At 42.8% G+C, this 13,105-nt stretch overlaps 1 protein-coding gene across 3 annotated transcripts in view; it reads left to right on the forward strand.

Moving 5' to 3' along the window:
* The window catches only part of LOC105487638 (WD repeat domain 27), a 304,221-nt gene extending 291,855 nt beyond the window's left edge, over positions 1-12,366 (forward strand). For 2 of the 3 annotated variants that reach the window (XR_011623216.1, XR_011623217.1), the window contains exons 30-32: positions 6,346-6,726; positions 7,201-7,259; positions 8,322-12,365. The gene's annotated coding sequence lies outside the window, so the exon portion shown is untranslated. Of the gene's footprint in view, positions 1-6,345; positions 6,727-7,200; positions 7,260-8,321 lie in introns of all 3 variants that reach the window. The other variant, XR_011623215.1, reaches the window with a different exon arrangement.
* Positions 12,367-13,105: the final 739 nt, after the last annotated feature.

Below are 13,105 nucleotides of genomic sequence, written 5' to 3' on the forward strand. Positions count from 1 at the left end.
CAGGAGTCCAAGTCCGGGGTCAGAGCGGATCAGGGGCGCGAGTCCGGGGTCCGAGCAGATTAAGAGCGAGCGGGAGTCCAGGGCCAGGCTTCCGGGTTTAAACCTGAGCTCCAGCATTCCCTCTCTTCATTTTTACGGAAAGAATGTTACTGCTGATCATGTTGTGAATCTGTTGTTTCCTGCACTGTTAGGCAGGAAACACAGGGATAAATGTTTCTGCCTGTCAATAACCACACTTGTTGCTGCATTTTGTGCCTTTGTCAACACAGGTACACACTAACTACACGCTAATGGGTCCGATCCGTGGAGTCACCACTGTGTCAAACAATTTTCTTCTCTCTGTTTCATAATATTACTGTAATTTTATGATATTCATAACAACTGTAGTATATATTCTGGCTAAATAAGACTCTAAACATATGTGCCTTATGTTTTTAATTTAGCAAAACATCTGGGGGCACTTAAGTTGCCACATTTGCCCTCATACTTAAGTCAAATACGACTTTATCCTATTTGGGATTTGGGATCACATTATGTGATTACATACAAACAAGTAAACGTCAAACTCACCCCTAAAATTATGTACATACTTTTTAGCATTGCTTTGAGTCCTTCCTAGACCATACACATATACAGATTTATATTTCTAATCCTAATTCTAGTTTTTCCTTAGGAAGCACATTTAGTTCAAAAGTGAACTAGAGAAAAAAATAAGAATGCAAGACGTTTAAAGTCATGTCTGGCTAGCAAGATCCATGCAATGTTTTACATCCAACATTACAGCAAATATAATTAAAGACAGAAATTCTTGACGTCAAAAATTCAGACCAACAGACCGTCTAACACCAAAACCTTGCAGTTATAAATACCAGTGGTGATGAAGATAAATTAAGAAGAGACAACCAAGGCTTTAGTCTTCTTCATAGAAGGCCCTAGTTTTAGTTCTTGGCAGTTGTACCTGAAAAAAGCAGTGGGAAGCTGCTTCATGGCTTCATAGATCTTCTCCGATGCATTCCTGACCAGACCACAGAAGTAACCAGAAAGAGGTGCAGCCTTGAAGACAGCCCCCTCCATCTCAGGGGTGCCCAATATAGGCAATATTCACCCCAGACTGATGGTCTCACCCACTCACTTCTAATGAAGAGAGTATGGCCACAGTAAAGAAAAACAGGGATGTGACTTTGCACATTAGATTTTAAAACGCATGCGACTACCATCTGAGGCCTTCCCTTGCTAGTGCTCTCTTTTGTGCTCTCAGATCTTATGCTGGGGAAACACATGTACCTGTTGTGAGCAGCACTGTGAAGACCTCCTTGCAGCGTGGGCAAGGACTGAAGGCCTCCTTCCAGTAGCCACGAAGGAGCTGAGCCTCATCCCGTCAGCCATCTTTGTGAACTCCACACGAGGCCTCTTCTCTGCTCAATCCTCAAAAGAGAACAGGGCCCTTGCTGGCAGCCGCTGCAATCTGAGGAGGGGCCTAACCAGAGTTCCCGCAGAGAAGCCCGGTGGAGAAGCGCTGTGGTTTCTTGGCCTACATGAACTATGAGATGACACGTGTTGGTTGCTCTAAGCCACAGAGTTTTAGGGTAATCCGTCATGCAGCAATCCATAATAACGCACGCTCGAAACTTCTTTGAAACTGTGCGAGGTAGAATTCTGAAGGACGGATGACTTTCCAACTTCTCTCTCTCCTGTGATTTTCTGAAGGTGACACAGTACTGCCAACATTAGAAAATGCATTGACGCAAATTACAGGAAAACCATTTGTGAGCCAGGATAGTCTAAGTGGTGAAGTTACAGGAGTGAATTTTTGGAAGACATCTAAGTGTTTAACCCGGGTAATGTCGTTTTCTATGTACAAGGTAAGCTGAAAATTATAATCAACCATTAAACCTGCCTGCCTCACTTTCTGTCCTGTTATGTTTGAGAAAGGATTTTAACCATTTTGCGAATGGACAGAGAGTGAGACTAAGGAAAATGCACTTATTCTTGTTATAACCACATGAAGTGTACCCAAAATGACCTTGTTTATGAATAAATAAAAAGGGGAAAACAGTATTATTTGAGCCTGTTACAAAGATATCTAAATAAAAATGTAGAAATGTAAAAATTTTTACAGCTAAAATATTTAGGTGCAAAGGGAAAGAATGTGTTAGATATTCTCTAAAATGCAGAAAATTATTTCCAGAAACCATTGGCCGGGCATGATGGCTCATGCATGTAATCCTAGCACTTTGGGAGGCCGAGGCAGGTGGCTCACCTGAGGTCAGGAATTAGAGACCAGCCTGGCCAACATGGCAAATCCCTGTCTCTACTAAAAATACAAAAATATAGCCAGGTGTGGTGATGCATGCCTGTAATTCCAGCTACTTGGTAGGTTGAGGCAGAAGAATTGCCTGAACCCAGGAGGCTGAGGTTGCAGTGAGCTGAGATCATGCCATTGCACCCCAGCCTGGAAGACAGATCAAGACTCTGCCTCAGGAAAAAAAAAATTGTTAATAAAATATAAGAAGACATGTCAGCTAAAAATAGAGAAACCTACTGAGATGGAAATGTTGTGAAATGATAAAAGGAAGTTTTGGACAGGGCTACCGTTCCACTCAACAATCTCATCATTTGGTATTATACCCAAAGGAAGATAAATTGTTTTACCAAGAAGACATATGCACCCATATGTTCACTGCTGCACTATTCACAAGAGCAAATACATGGAATCAACTGAGGTGTCTGTGAGCAATGAACTGGATAAAGAAACATTAGTACAGAGACACCATGGAACACTAACTAACTCTGCAGCCATAACGAAGAAGGAGATCATGGCTTTGCAACAACGTGGACGCAGCTGGAGGCCATGACCCCAAGCGAGTTCAGGCAGGAACAGAAAACTGAATACCACATGTCCTCACCCTCAAGTGGGAGCTGAACACGGAGTACATGTGGACATGAGGATGGGAACAGCAGACACTGGGGACCGCTGGCAGGAGGGAGGGAGGCCAGGGTTGAAGGAACCTCTGCTGGGTTCTGTGCTCATTACTCGGATGATGAGATCATTCACACCTTGAACCTCAGCGTCTTTCAGTATACCTGTGAACAAACCTGCCCATGCACTCCCTGAATTTAAAATAAAAGTGGAAGTTATTAAAGAAAGGAAGCTCTAGAATAAAACTGACATTGGCCATCTGAAAGATATTATCTATTGGATGCAGTGTGAGCATGATTAACAATGCTGCAAGCCCAGCCCGTCAGTGACTGCGACAGACTAAGAGAAGGATACGGCAGTGAGGGTTGTGCCTGAGCATTAGGAAACTCAAGAGGAAAATGTGTGAGGCCAAGACGCACAGAGCCAGGCATGGCGGGAGGTGTCATGGAGGAGATATGTTCTGTGTGTGTGTGTGTGTGTGTGTACACGTGTGCACATTTCTGGACAGCGAAAGAACTTCATGGGCCAAATTAATAGAAAAATAGTTACAGAAAAACACATTCCAGCAGAAGTTGTATTCAACATTCTGATAAAAAACAAAGTAATTAAAAACAGATAATAACAGATTACCTAGCAGGCATCTCTGCAACAATAAATTCCAGGAGATAAGGTGAAACACGATCAGATAATAAGAGAAAAATACTCTGTAGAACTGCCTACTAGCCAAGATGTTCAGGTGCAAAGATGAGAGGAAGTTCTCATGAGTCATGTTGACTCAGAAAACAAATTGATAAAATACTCTCCTTGAATAAGAGTTGCTTGTAGAGATAATTTGACATTGTCAGTGATATAACTGAAAATGAAGGTATTTGAACCAGTAATAATTTTAGAAAATTATTTGAGAGAATCTACGGAGGATGAACACATGCATATCTTCTAAAAGGTGCACTCCCGACATTCACCCAGTGGCAACCCATCCATTTGGTCGCCTAAAAATATGTATAAGAGACTTTTGTTCATAGCCATGATGGGGTAACTAGCAGTTTTACCCTCCTGTTTTAAACAATGATAAAACTAGATCAATATGTGAGTTAACATGAGTTAACCAAGAACCTTGAAGAATTTGAAAGAGCTGGCAAAACCAAAACAATAACAGCAAGAAAACAACCCCACAGTTATCATCATAAAGTTCTCCACAAAACAATCTTAGTCTTTTAGGTGGCTTGTGGTAGAGCCTGTAATGCTTTTAGAAGTTAGTAAACATTCTGTTTGAAAACACCTATAGCCTTAGGGGTATCAAAAACAATAAGTGCTTGAGGTGATGAATTACCTTGATTTGGTCTTTACACATTGTATACATCTATCAAAATATCACTCTCTACCACATAAATATGTATAATTTTTATGTCAGTTAAAAATAATAATAATTTTAAAATACAACAACTGATTACCCTGGCAATAGCAACTGCATTTAAGACTACAAAGACAACATATTTGCAATGGAATATTAGTAAATCAGCTCATTAAAAAATATGCATATATTATGACAAAGCTGCTTTTATTCCAGGAACAAAAGGTGTCCAGTATTAGGAAGTATATTAATACAATTCACAACTTATGATCATCTTGACAGTTTCCAAGAAAGCGTTTAGAAAGATTCACAATCTTACTTCATGAATATTATAGAGTACTTTTCCATCTTAATAGGCAATATTTATCTGAATCTATCAGACAATATCATAGTCACCATTGAGACTCTAGAGGCACTGGCACTAAACTTAGAGCAAAGGCCAGAGCAGCCTGACATGTTTTAGAGAATTTGATAAGTAAGAGAAGAGAAGCAAGTCGCATATAACACAAGAACTAAGAAAACAGGCTTTTGGCATTTGAAAATGGTACAGCAAGCTACGTGGAAAGCTGAAGAGATCTAAATGAAAAATTATTAGCGCAAATAAGTGAGCTAAATAAAAATCTTTACATACTTGTAATAAGCATAAACTCTAATAAAACTATTCATGATAACAATTTAAAAGTATTAGGAGTAACCATAACAAGAAAGTTAAAAATATTTTATCAGGAACATATAAAAATTGAGTGAAAAATGTTAAAATAAATGTAGAAGACATATCATAAGGATTTTCATTTTCTTTAAATTGACATGTAAGCATTTTTATGATTCAAATAAATTTTTAGGAGATAATGACAAAAATAATCTGCAGTTCCTCTGGAAAAATAAAATACTGTAATATTCATACTATCAAATAAGTTTTAAAGTGTCTAATTAATGCATTAAAGAATGCCACAGAGGGCTGGGTGAGATGACTCATGTCTATAGTCCCAGCTACTCAGGAGGATGAGGTGGGAGGATCACTTGAGCACAGTAGTTTGAGGCTGCAGTGAGCTATGATGGCTCCACTATACTGCAGCCTGGGTGACAGAGAGAGATCCCATCTCTAAAAGTCAAGTAAAATAAAAATTAAAAAGTCTTAAAAAGCTACAGAAATGGAAAAAAAAAGTAGAAATACTTTCAAGAATAAACAGAAATTTAGTGTGAAATTAAGATGATATCTCACATCAATGTGAAAAGGAGGGCTTATTTTATAAACAGTATTGCATAAAATGACTAAGTAGTTAATAATAATAATTAATAAAATGAAATTAGAATCTGATACATACCTTATATCCAAACTAAATTCCATGGGGACTAAAAATGTAAATGTTAGAAAATAAAATATAAAAGTGGTAGAAGAAAATATGGATTAATCTTTGTATAATCTTAAGTGGGAAAGACTTTTTCTATGTCTGACTCAACCAATTATGTGATAAAGGGAAAGATTTAGGCTTGAATAGGTACAATTCTAAAGTTTTCATGTGAAAAACAGTGAAAAATCAAGAGCAGCCTGGTAAAAAGTATTTATAAGAGAAACTAACAAGGAAGAAAAAAATGGACATCACGTTAAAAACTTAAACGTGGCACAGGATGAGGTAATTTACTATAGAATAGATGCATATGAAACAACATATGAAAACACGTTTAACTTTACCAGTAAAAACAATGCATAGCCCAAATGTGGTACTGATTGTAATCCTGAAAGACCAATAAACACCATAATCCCAAATGTTGAAATCCTGAAAGATCAAAAATTCCTAAAGTCTAGAGTCCCAAAAATAAATCCTGAAAGATCAAAATCCCAAATGCTGAAATCCTGAAAGCTGAATTCCGGGGAAGGGGTTAGTGTGCTTTGGTTGTAGTCAGGACAGTTGCGTCCCGTTAGTTGCATCATGCTAGGTAGAGCTATTACCTTGTTATTGAATTAATTTGTGTTTGGTGAAAAATTCAGCTGAGTAGATTGGCCACTTGATATGGCAATGATGAAACTTCACTTTAAAAATGTGTCATTTGCTTGCATTGACATTCCTTCCAGCCAGTCGTCATTTGCCTGCATTGGTGTTCCTTCCAGTCAGTCGTCATTTGCCTGCATTGGTGTTCCTTCCATCCAGTCATCATTTGCCTGCATTGGCGTTCCTTCCAGCCAGTCGTCATTTGCCTGCGTTGGCGTTCCTTCCAGCCAGTCGTCATTTACCTGCGATGGCGTTCCTTCCAGCCAATGACACTCCAGGAGCTCTTCATGAATTAAAGCCACGTTTGCCTGCAGAAGCCAGTGAAGTTACCAACCGGCTCAAAAAGAATCATGTTCAGGGTAGGATAAGAAGATGCTTACACAGCAGTGCTGCTGTTCTATCACCAGTATTGTTTCTGCCAAATCTGTGGCCTGTTGATGAGTGCAGGCATCATGGATGTCCAGGTATCCAAAGCAACATAAAAGCATGGGACAGAAGGTGGGAAAATTTAATAGGAAATGTTTATGTCAGCACACATCAAATCATAGGATTTCAAAAAGAGCAGCACCACATAGAAAGTGAATGTGAACGTATTCTCCAAGGAGAGCCATGCCCTAAAAGCAAAAAGCCACCACTCATCGCAATGCAAGATTCAAAATACAGTTCATGACCGTGAAAGTCAGCTAGATCTAATGCGCTATCTCCATGCAATTGCCCATTGCCCATTCCTGTCATATGCTTCTTCTTATGTCAATTTACTTTTAGTTTATCTGTTTTTTATCTATTTCCCCCACTATCTTAAGTTGTCAGCATAATTTATTAGAATTCACTATATATTTCATCTTCACATCATTTCCAGTCCTGGATGTATACATTGTGTAAAGATTTTGAGAGAGTTCTAATTTGTTTTATGCATTTTTTTTTTTTTTTTTTTGCAGATTTCATTTCATGAAAGTATATTATCATAATGCTGACTTGGTGTGTAAGCATTGTGCAGGTACGTAAAAACATTGAAACTTCCTCTGTAAATGAGGAGACGCCCTTTTTGTACATCTGCATTTGTGAGAGAGAAACTTTCTGGAGATCTCAGCTCTTTGGGCAGCTGCATGTGAGCTGGTGGTGACCCGTTGCAGTTCTGATCTCCTCAGCACACTCGGGTTGTCCCTCATGGTGTTTCAGACGCCCACAGGTGTACAGCTGGGTGCCCACAATCACCAGCCTCAGCGTTATGCATTTACACAGTTCCTTTTTGACCTATTTCTTTATGAGTATAGTTCATTGGTTCATAGCTTATACCTGTGTGACTGTCGTTGGTTCATAGCTTATACCTGTGTGTACCTGAATGTTTATGCTTGCAAAAATATGTTATTTTTGCCTATTTTATTATGTAAAGTGGCTTGTGAAATGTTCCATCATGTTTTCATACCATGTCTCAAATCCCCTTTTAAAAGTGTAAATAAATGTCTTTTAAACCATTAAAAAAATTATTTTTCCAGAACTATATTTTTGGAATTTTGGTCTTTTGGGATTAACTTTCAGGATTATGGTGTTTGGGAGTGTGTCTTTCGGGACTATAGCCCAAACCCACATAAATGAAACGCCTTCTTCCTGTATCCTGCTGCCTGAGTTAGAAATGTGGGGGACAAGTACACCCTCCCAATGGGGTGTGAATCCCATGGGGTGTGAATCCCAGTGGGGTATGAATCCCATGGGGTGTGAATCCCAATAGAGTGTGAATCCCAGTGGAGTGTGAATCCCATGGGGTGTGATTCCCAATAGGGTGTGAATCCCAATGGGGTATGAATCCCAATAGAGTGTGAATCCCAATGGGGTGTGAATCCCAATAGGGTGTGAATCCCAGTGGAGTGTGAATCCCATGGGGTGTGATTCCCAATAGGGTGTGAATCCCAATGGGGTGTGAATCCCAATAGAGTGTGAATCCTAGTGGAGTGTGAATCCCAATGGGGTGTGAATCCCAAAGGGGTGTCAATTAGAGAACTTGTTTTAGAGCCATCTGCAGAGGTGAAACACGAGCCTCAACCCTCATGTTCCTCTCTAGGTCAGATTCTTGTCTTCAGGGCATAGATGAATCTGCTGAGACTCAGGGCTGATCTTAAAACATGCTTCACTAAGAAACTCAATTTGTAACCAAGGGAAAGGAGGCATCATCAGAGGGTAAGTGTATTCCATGCTGCCTTCCTAATGCCAAGGATGGGGAGATGGCCAGGAACAGGGGAAGGGCTGGGGACCAACTGTAGACTTTAGAAGACGTTCACAATCTGTTGTTGGTGGAAAAACTTCAGGAGACAAAGCACTCTTGTACTATTCTTGTAATCAGGAAATAGACAATTACGCTGGGACAAAAATAGCCCATTGAAGGAGGGTCCCGGAGCTATGGATGGTGACTCTGCCCACCTGTCTTGGCCCCAGCGCTGCATGCCTGTGCTCACTGCTCATGCATCTGCTCCTGCGGCTGCACAGCCCCTAGAGGCTCGGAGCACAGCAGGGAGCAAGGGGAGCTTCCTGAAGGCAAGGGGCTTAGAGTCACTCTGCAGACACGAGGGGTCCAAGGGTGTTTAAGACCGTGCACAGTGTAGCTCCACTCAGCGGAGACAGGCAGGGTTCTCTCCCTTTAAAGCAAGCTTATCCAACTTGCACACAGCCCAGGATGGCTTTGAATGCGGCCGAACACAAACGCGTAAACTTTCTTAAAATATTATGAGTTTTTTGGTGATTTTTTCTTTTAGCTCATCAGCAGTCATTAGTGTTAGTAGATTGTATGTGTGGCCCAAGATAATTCTTTTTCCAGTGTGGCCCAGGGAAGCCCAAAGATTGGACAGCCCTGCTTTAAAGAATCTTGGGGGAAGTTGGTTACTGGAGGGAGACTTTGCCTGGGATATGGGAGGCAGAAGGGTCAAGCCCATCTCCTCTTCTCTTCCTCCCCTTCCTCTCCTTCCCTCCCCCTCCTTTCCCTCTTTCCTGGCTCCCTCCTCTCCCCTCCTCCCCTTCCTCTCTCTGTTGTCCTCTGACACTCGCCTTAGGGGCAGCATCTGAGAGCTGAGCCCCCACCTCCTGTCTCTTTGCTTTTTCTGAGCCTGGGCCAGGCCTTCAAGCTCCAGGCAGAAGATGTAAGCTCCTGCTGTAGGCTCCAGCTCATAGGTCATGGAAGCTGGATGGGGCCAGACTACCGTGGGCTTCAGTCTCCCTCTCTGCTTCCTGCTCTCACCCACTTCCCTTGAGGCTCATCATGGAGTGAGAGGGGCAGCCCTCAGGCCCTCATGCATCTGTTGTCAAGGTGCATGCTGCCTTGATAACAGATGTTCATTTGGTGTTGCCAGCTCTGCCTCTCTAACAGAACCCTGGCCGGCTCAGCCGCCAACTTCCAGGAGCCAGCGGGTGTAAGGTTTGGCAACAGAGGGCAGGGAGGAGAGCAGGGACACCAGCTGAGGGCAGAACTGCAGGTCCCTTCCCTGCCCGCCTCCACCAGCACCAGGCTCCCAGCCACGTTGCAGATGAGCTCACTCTCCGCACCCCGGGAAAAATTGCCCTCCACACCCCGAGATGTCACCCAGTCTCACCTGAGAACAGGTGTAACACTGCCCCACCCGGCTTCTTTCTGGCCACACTCAGAGCTGTGCTGAGCGGTCCCTGGAGCCCTCAGCGCATCTGGTTTTCCTTCCCACCGCTGCTTTGAGCTTCCAGGGCTGTGAAAGACCCCTCTGCTGCCCCCATCAATGCCTTGAATGGATTCAGATTCCAGAGGCTTTGTTTGGCTTTTGCGGGATGTGGAGGAGGCAGGGTGGTGAGGTGTGGAGAAGACAGTGTGTGCCCGTGGGAAGAGGATGCTCCCTCCCCCAACCACATTCCTGTGTGCCTTCTCTTTCTGTGGCTTTCTTAGGAAAGGTCTTTCTATCTCAACTTTATAAACATATTAGCCCACACTTCTAGTACTTTTAGGGTTTTAATTTTTACACTAGATTTTAAAAATTATTTAGCAACTCTTAAGTGCTGTATTAGTTTCCTCTTGCTGCTGTAACAGATTGCCTCATACGTCGGGGCTCAGATAACACTCAGATTACCTTGCAGTACTGGAGGCCAGTGTCCTGTATAGGTCTGCCTGGACTAAGGTCAGGCCAGCAGCCAACTGTGCTGCTTCCTGGAGGCCCCAGGCAGAAGTCTTTTCCTCATTCACATTTTTGTGAAAGGCAGCTCCTTGCAGATGTAGAACTGGGGCTGTGATGTCTCTTGCTGGCTCTAAGCGAAGATTCACTCCCAGCTTCCAGAGGCTGCTGACCCTCGGCCCCCAGCACCTTCCTCCAGGTGCTCAGTGGGCATGGGGTCGGGGGCAAGCCTCATGACACATCCCTCTCACTCAATCTTCTGTCCCTTCTTCTTCTACTGCCAAGAACTCACGTGATGACTTTGGGTCCACCTGGAAGGTCCAGGATGCTCTGCCATATCGAAGTTAGCTGATTAGCATCCGTAATGTCCATTTTCCATGTAACATGATGTGTTCACAAGTTTCAGGAATTAGGATGTGGACATCCAAGAGGGCCATTATTGTGTCCATCACAGCTGTGCCAGGCACAATTTCCGGCACTGGAAGTGTAGACATGACAAAGGTGGACCGAATCCAATCACCTGCACTCACAGAGTTTGAGTGCAGTGGAGACTGGACAAGGGTGAAAACTTGCTACTGCTGGCCTTGGGAGGTGGGATCAAAGCTCCTTTCCCTGGGTCTGGTGTCCCACAGAATATGACAGAAGTGTCATAGGGACAGGCAGCTTTTCTGTTTCCCACCAACCATATGAGAAAATGGCCATGATCTGAGGAAGCCCAATCAGCATTGCAGAGGCCACAGAGAGGGACCAAGGGCTCTGGCCAAGGACCTGGCTGAGCTTCTGACCAAGACGTCACCAACTTTCCACCATGTTTTGAAATGACTTTTGTGTCTTTTCTCTTTTTTAGGTGAACTCCCCAGGAGCAATAATTTCTTCTTGTTCTTTTCAGCATCTTTATTACCTTAGACAAAGGTCAGCTGCTGTTTATGTCATTGCTGAGCTTAACCACAGAGAGAAGTTCTAGGCCAGTGGATCTCAGACGTCTTTAAAGTGAACTCCATATCCTTGAGTCAACATATCCATGGGGAAGGGACTAGACATCCAGCTAAGCTCGTCTCAGATTCCTGATTAAAGTGGTGGTTTTAAACAATTGAGTTTTGGAGTGCTAGTTTGTTGTGCAGCACTAGGTAATTGAAAAAACTAGTATTTATCTGCATTTTGGTATGTAGTAGTGAGCTAAAGATGAAAATTTATCTTTTTTTGTGTGTGTAAAAAGTTAATTTTCCTAGCCCAATTCAGTAGGTAGACAATTCTTTCCCTTCTGCTTTAAAGATCATATAAAAATTTCTTATATGTTCATGGGCCTGTTTTCTGACACATTCATGTTCATTTATTATATATATTTTTGGAGCTCCTCTTGTCTAGCAAACTGCCCTTATCTTCTCTGTACAGATGTGGCTACTTCCTTGTGTGTGCGCCCACACCCTTGTTATGCTTCTGCTAATACGATTCTAGCACTTCTCTCGCTGAATTGCAATGATCCTTTTATGTCTTTTCTTCTAGGACCTCTCAAGGCCAGCAATTATGTCTCATTTGTTTTGACCTCTCCAGGGCCCAGCAGAAAGATTTACTCATAGCAGCTGTTCAACTGTTTGTTGAGTCGAACCAAAATGGATGTTGTTTAGTCCAAGGGATCTCACACTACTGGATATTTTTGAGCAAATAAAACAGAAAATGTGGAGAAATGAAAAATGTTGCCATTTATTTTTCAAAGCAAGGCTGAGAAAAACAACCACTGCAAAAAGAAAGAAACTTTAGAAATCTCCCATAGTCTATTAACATGACATCACCTAACAGCATTTATTTTGACACTAACATTTAAGAGAGCTCTAATCTGAGAACAAAGGTCATTCACAGTGAATCTCTTTTGACTTGTGGAAAGCCTTCCCTGACTGCCTCAAGGCTGATACTTTGCAGTGACTGACCGGTCTGGGCAGTGTCTTAGTCGAGCAAATAAAGTCCAGGAAATGGGTTATTTCTAGATTGAAAGTTTCAAAGCAGGCGAAGCCAGAGAGAAGTTGTTGCAGGAATCAGAGTAAGGTGAGGGTCAAGGGCTCAAAAGACAGGAATGAAGACGTGAGGCCAGGAAGCAGTGAGGCTCTGGGAGAGGAAAGAGAGATTCCAAGAGAGCGTGAAGACGAGACCTGGCATGGGATGTGAGTGGGAACGTGGACTGTTATAACCAGAGAGAAGCTGAGGTTCTGAGTTCAGGATTTGGAAGCAAAGCGGCATGGATGGCGTCCCTGCCTCGAGTCAGAGCTGCAGCCAGTGGCTGGTCCAGCCTCGTGGGGTCCTGAGTCTGGCGCTCTGTGGATCAGGAAACAAATGACCCTGACTTCTTACTGGAGTGTTTTCTTCAGGAGCCCAACTTTGCTTGCCTGCAGGCTGTGGTCATTTTCTCCTTGACCTCATGATAAGTCTGTTTCTCATCCAGTTTCCTTGTGCTTTGCTTAGACTCCAGGCCAAGGCAAGGTTTGCCTCTGACCCTGGATGCAGAAGCAGGCGTGCTATCTGACCCCACGTGCACTGTCCGTGTGGCCGTCGTGAGCCTCTTCCCGCAGGGTCCCTGGGCTGCGAGTCTCCCCGCATTCCATCTTGCAGAATGATTCCTCCTGTCTGGATGGCATGCTTTAATCAGTGCCTTTCACTCCAAATCGAGTGATTCTCTCATCTCTTTTCATGTACTGCCTGTTATTCACCATTTAACTGCCGAAACAGACAC

Source organism: Macaca nemestrina, chromosome 5, assembly GCF_043159975.1.
Source record: "Macaca nemestrina isolate mMacNem1 chromosome 5, mMacNem.hap1, whole genome shotgun sequence".
NCBI lineage: Eukaryota > Metazoa > Chordata > Mammalia > Primates > Cercopithecidae > Macaca > Macaca nemestrina.